Consider the following 6,091-nt stretch of genomic DNA (forward strand, 5'->3'; position numbering starts at 1 on the left):
ATAATGAAATGAAAACTTTTTGTTTGCTGGATTCTAAAGGATGGGTGATACCCTTAAATTCTGTGGAATAGGACAGAACTATTAACATAGTTCATTTCTTAAGGTCTTTTAAGTGCTTAATTCATAAAAGTTTTCATGAGAGCTTTCCATGGGAGATTTTAATGAATATTCTTTACACCTTTATTGTCCATGAACACATGCCAATAATTCAAAATGTTCCTTTCTTCATGGGTACACAGTCACACTTTAAAATTATACATACACAGGGTCACTTGGGTGTCTCAGTTGCTTCACCATCCAACTCCTGATTTCAACTCAGGTCATGATCTCATGGTTGGGATTCTCTCTCTCTCCTTCTCTCCCTGATCCTCCCCTCCTTGTGCTCTGTCTCTTTCAAAATCAGTAAACTTTAAAATAAAATTATAGTAGGTATCCTTTAAATAATTCATCTTTCTTATGTAGAATTTTTTGGGTTATATTTTCTCTTATTCTGGTTTGCAATTCCATAATAATATGCTTCCTTTTGTATAGAAATTTCCACAGCATCATTTAGGTGTGGTTTTGTTTTTACCTGTATGTTTTGTTATAGAGTGACAATTTTCAACTCGTTACATTTTTGGACAATGTGAGTGTAACTCAAATATGAATTGGTTTTGTTCCCTTTGCCATTAAAAGTATCTATGTGTTTGTCTGTAGAAATATTACCCATGTGTCCTTTGTGACTCACCTTGTGTATTTCTTCCCTTGGTTAGTGGTCAGTGAATGTTGTATTATGTCTACGGGAATCGTTAGAATAATAGAATCCATTACATCATCTATTTATTGGTGAATGTATTATCAGTAGGTATTTTCATTGTGGTTCCCTTAGAGATTACTTAAAACATCTTAAAGGCATAACAACTATTATATGTGTCACTAGCCCCATGTCAGTCTGAGCCATTGTAGTTGGATGACATTCCACTGAAGCTGATCCACAGCTGGCAGAAAACTCAGTCCTGCTTGAGCTCCATGATGTGTTCTACTCTGAGGATTGTGCAAAATACTGATTAGTTGAGGAGCAGTTCACCAGTCATAGGCAGTGAGTATTTCTGCCTCAAACAGTGCACCTAGTTTTTAGGCTAGGTGCCCCTCTCTTCATGCACAGCTCACGTAGCATTTTTCCCCCATCTGGTGGGGAGCAGAAAGAGGATGTCTGTCCATTGTAGAGACTGACACCATGAAGTTGGGAACCAGGCTGTGCTCACATTTAACACTGGCACAAGTGACAATAACGATGCATTTTGGGGTAGCTGTTGTTTTGTGTTCTGCTATACCATGAAAAGGCCAATGTGTACTTTGTAGAAAGGAAGATGTATATTTTCTAGTATGTATACAGTGAGTATATAGATGCTCATGTCAGATGAAATGGCTCATATACCCTATGGTGCACTCTGGCTTCTCCGTTTCTTCCCTGTGGTATTGTCCACCTGCAGCCATGTGTTCACAGTTGCTCTCTCATGGCCACAGATGCTTGCCCCACCATCAGCTATCAGACTGTGTTCCATGCAGCAAGGAGGGAGTATAAATCAGATGGGACTTCAGGAATTTATTTTGCAACCACTCCTGTTTCATTCAGGGAAGGCCATCCTTTTCAAGGCCCCTCTCTCTTCATCTCATGGACCTGAACATTGGCAAACCACAACACTAACTAAGAACGTATCTGTAAGACAGGTGGATACGTGAGATGGTTGGGAATGGGCAGTGTAACCTGAAGTGCTTCAAGGCATCTGACACTAAGGACATCATGCCTTGCACTGGAATCAGATGTTATGAAAATCCCCTGAAATTTAGAGTATGCCTACCCAGATTCACAAGAATTCATCATGTATGCAAATGGGGTGCTAATTCTCTATACCTGAGTACAAACAACTAATTAAGAGTGTAATTATTTATTGTGTTATGGGAAAAGTCATGAAATGCAGATTCAGAGTAAGAATGTTGCCATATTCAACTCCATTATAAAATATAACATCTATTAACGTGTGGCCATATGTGTTTCATATCTTACTTGATGAAATATTTGAATAAATTCCAATTCATGTAAATTTGTATTATTTGATGAAAGAATCTGAGGACAAGTGTATTTTTGGGTGATTCCAGCATACTCAATGAGGAACATGAGACATGGAAGATGTGAAAACTGAACCAGACTATGTTAGAGTCAGACTTATTTATGAATAAAGCAAATGTGTATGTTTTGTGTGTGTGTGTGTGTGTGTGTGTGTGTGTGTGTGTGTATCACACCACTAACATCACCACAAACACAGAAGGTTTCTAAGAGTGACTTTAAATTTTTTTTAACGTTTATTCATTTTTTGATAGAGACAGAGTATGAGTGGGGAAGGGGCAGAGAGAGAGAGGGAGACACAGAATCCAAAGGAGGCTCCTGGCTCTGAACTGACAGCACAGACCTGATGTGTGCTCAAACGCACGGACTGTCAGATCATGACTGAATCAAAGTCGGATGCCCAACCGACTGAGCCACCCAGGTGCCCCTAAGAGTGACCTTTAATGTGTATAACTCAGGGATGACCTTTGATTTAGTTACTGCAGAGACTGTCAAATTTATTTTTAATCGGATTTACCTGAAGCACTTATAAAATATCAGATTTCTAGGTCTCTTCCCATGTTACCATTTCAATACTTCTGGGCTGTAACTCCCCAATTTTCCTTTCTCACACGTTCTCAGGTGATGCCTAAGGGCCATGTTTTGGAGCCTACTTGGAGAATAAACATCTGGGGGCATATTTATGGTTGTCCTCTTCAATAAAAATATTATTTTATTTTTGGTGGTGCCTGAATGGTTCAGTTGGTTAAGCATTCGACTTCAGCTCAGGTCATGATCTCGTGGTTTGTGAGTATAAGCTCCTCATCAGGCTCTGCACTGAGCATGGAGCCTGCTTCAGATCCTCTATCTCCTAGTCTTTCCACCCCTCTCCAGCTTCTACTTGCTCTTTCTCTCTCAAAAATAAACAAATATTAAAAAAAAAAAGATATTAGCCCATGAAGAATGTAGTCAGATACACAGATGACCATGACATTGTTGTAGGTGGATGTGGTCTTGGTTTCTAGATGGGAAAGTAGGCTCATGTGTAGTCTGGGCTTCTCCTGTGTTTTAACCTGGAAAGGTTGACCAGTGTACCTTGTCCTCAGCAGTCAAATAAATAGTGACTCTGTTACCTCACATCAGTAGAAAAGCAATCAGATTTGTCCAAGTGCATAAAATCGTAAGGGTTAAAATCTTTACAATAAAGCATTAATAACAGTGAACCATGCATTTTAAAGGTTATAGAATGACTTTAGACTTTGGTGAACAGTGTAGTTTGGATTTCATTTTTCATGGAGTACATAGCCCACAACCTATGTTTCCCTGCTGTTTTCACTGTTTTTGAATATAAATATTGAACCATGGAAAATGGCAGCTGTGTATTGAGAGTGGAAATGATCTTCCCTGGTCCAGATTTTCACTGGAAACCTGCAGGATTTCTTTCTTTTTTTGTTTTTTAATGTTTATTTTTGAGACAGAGAGAGACAGAGCATGAATGGGGGAGGGTCAGAGAGAGAGAGGGAGACACAAAATCTGAAACAGGCTCCAGGCTCTGAGCTGTCAGCACAGAGTCCGACATGGGGCTGGAACTCACAGACCGTGAGATCATGACCTGAGCCAAAGTCGGACACTCATTCGACTGAGACACCCAGGCGCCCCAGAAACCTGCATGATTTCTAATGTCGTCATTTTCCTTTACTGTAGTGGAACCAGGCAAGGTTGACAGGTTTTTCTTCTGTGGGACCTGGGACACCAAACGATTTATATGCACATGAAAACTTGGAAGCACAGAAGTGCTTATCAGCCTGGGTTTACAATAAACATCCCTTAGCTAGTTTTAAGAACCAGCATCACCTGTGCCCCCTGCCAGAGTCTGTCTATTGGTTAGGGTGAGAGCATCGGTGCTGCTTTAACTACAAGCTCCAGGTGATTCTCAGGTGAGGCCAGGGTGAAGCAGGAGGATTCGCAGCCATATTTGGGAGGGCCGTATCTGCCAGCCTTTCACTAAAAGAGATGTTGATAGTCATTCAACTCTGTAAGCATATAGACAAGAAACTGTTGGAAAAAGGACGTTTTCTTTACAATTACCGTGGTATATGATGCATTTTTGTTTTTGTGAAATCGATTCTACTGGTGTCAAAATACCACCCTCGTGTAGCATTAAGAAAAGCAAGTTGAGAATAAGTTTGATGTGACAATATTTATAGAAACATTGAACCCAGGACAGGGTATTTTAGCACCTGTGTGTTAGTCAATTTCAAGTGCAATTTCACATACACTCTGAATTTGCATAAGAGGGAGGATCCACCTCTACTTGAAAAATAGTTATCTCTGAAGGTCTAGCTATTTTTGACTGACAGGAATTACTGTTACTTTTTATTTAAATATTTTATAAGCATATACTTTATAATTTTCCTATTATAATTCATGATATGCCTGATGTAGTTGTTTTCTATCACTACCATAACCAGTCATCATAATTTTATGGGCAAATATTCACACAATTGTGTTGTTAATAAGTGTGGAATTTCAGTGGACTTGGCTTTACTTTCTGTTCAGGGTCTTGTGAGGTTAAAAATCAAGGTTTCATGAGGCAAATATATTCTAGGTCACCACCCTCATTCCCTTATCCTTATGCATGCACAACCACTAGTCTGCTTAAGTTTTTTTTTCCTACTTTTATTCAGAAAGAAGTTGTACACCTTAGTTTAATATAATGTGTCACTTAAGGATTTGATACATGTATATATTGCAAAGTATTTACCATAAATCTAGTTAACATCCATCACCTCACAGAAATTTCTTGGGTGTGATAAGTTTTAGGAGCTACTCCCTTTAGCATCTTCAAATAGGCAATCAGTATTGTGAAAGCCAGCATATACCTTATATATGCACCACATTATCTACTTTTCTGATAGGGGCCACAAATGTTTTTCAAGTCTTGGCTTTTATGAATGTTACATTTTGTTGAGTATTTACACACTTGAGATTTTTGTTTTGTACTTCTAATTGGCTTCTGGTTTTATGTCATTGTGTTTGAAAAAGATACTTCATGAATTTTTTTTTTAAATTTTGTTCCTTTGGAGATGAACAGCACAAGAGTGAGCATACAAGCAGGGGAGGGACAGAAAGGAAGGGAGGGAGAGAGAATCCCAAGCAAGCTCCACACTGTGATTGTGGAGTCTGATGGGGGACTTAAACCCAAGAACTATGAGATTGTGACCGGAGCCAAAGTCAAGACTTGGACACTTTTGAGCCACCCAGGAACCCTGCTTCATAGGATTTCAATCTTAAATTTATTAAGATTGATTTTGTGACCCAGCATATAACATATACTAGAGAATGTTCCATATATACATGAGAAGAACGTGTTTCTTTTACCTGTTGGATGGAATGTTGTAAGACACCTACTTAATGGCATTGAAGTCTGATATTATTGATTTTCTGTCTGGACAATCTACTCATTATGGAAAGGTTCACTATTGAAATCCCCTGCTAATATATCTTGTCTTTTTCTCTATTCTTGTCTGTTAATAGTTGCTTTATATTTAGGTGCTTTTCTGTGGGGCGGACAAATATTTACCAAAGTTCTATCCTTGTGTTGAATTTACTTTTATTTTCTATTATGTCTTTTCTTAAAAAAATTTTTTTTATGTTTATTTTTGAGAACAAGAGAGACAAAGCTTGAGTGGGTAGGGTCTAAGAGACAGGGAGACACAGAATCTGCAGCAGGCTTCAGGCTCTGAGCTGTCAGCACAGAACCCGATGTGGGGCTCGAACTCACAGACCACGAGATCATGACCTGAGCGGAAGTAGGCAGCTTACCTGACTAAGCCACCCAAGTGCCCCTCTATTTATTCTTTTTTTAGGGAAAGCTTGTTATATTGCTTTAAAAAACTATAAAAGATATATATATACATATATATATATATATATATATATATATATATATATATGTATGTATATATACATATATATTTAACAAACAAAACTAGTTTTTAAAAA

The sequence above is a fragment of the Panthera onca genome, chromosome E2 (assembly GCF_046562875.1).
Source record: "Panthera onca isolate mPanOnc1 chromosome E2, mPanOnc1 haplotype 2, whole genome shotgun sequence".
Taxonomy (NCBI): Eukaryota; Metazoa; Chordata; class Mammalia; order Carnivora; family Felidae; genus Panthera; species Panthera onca.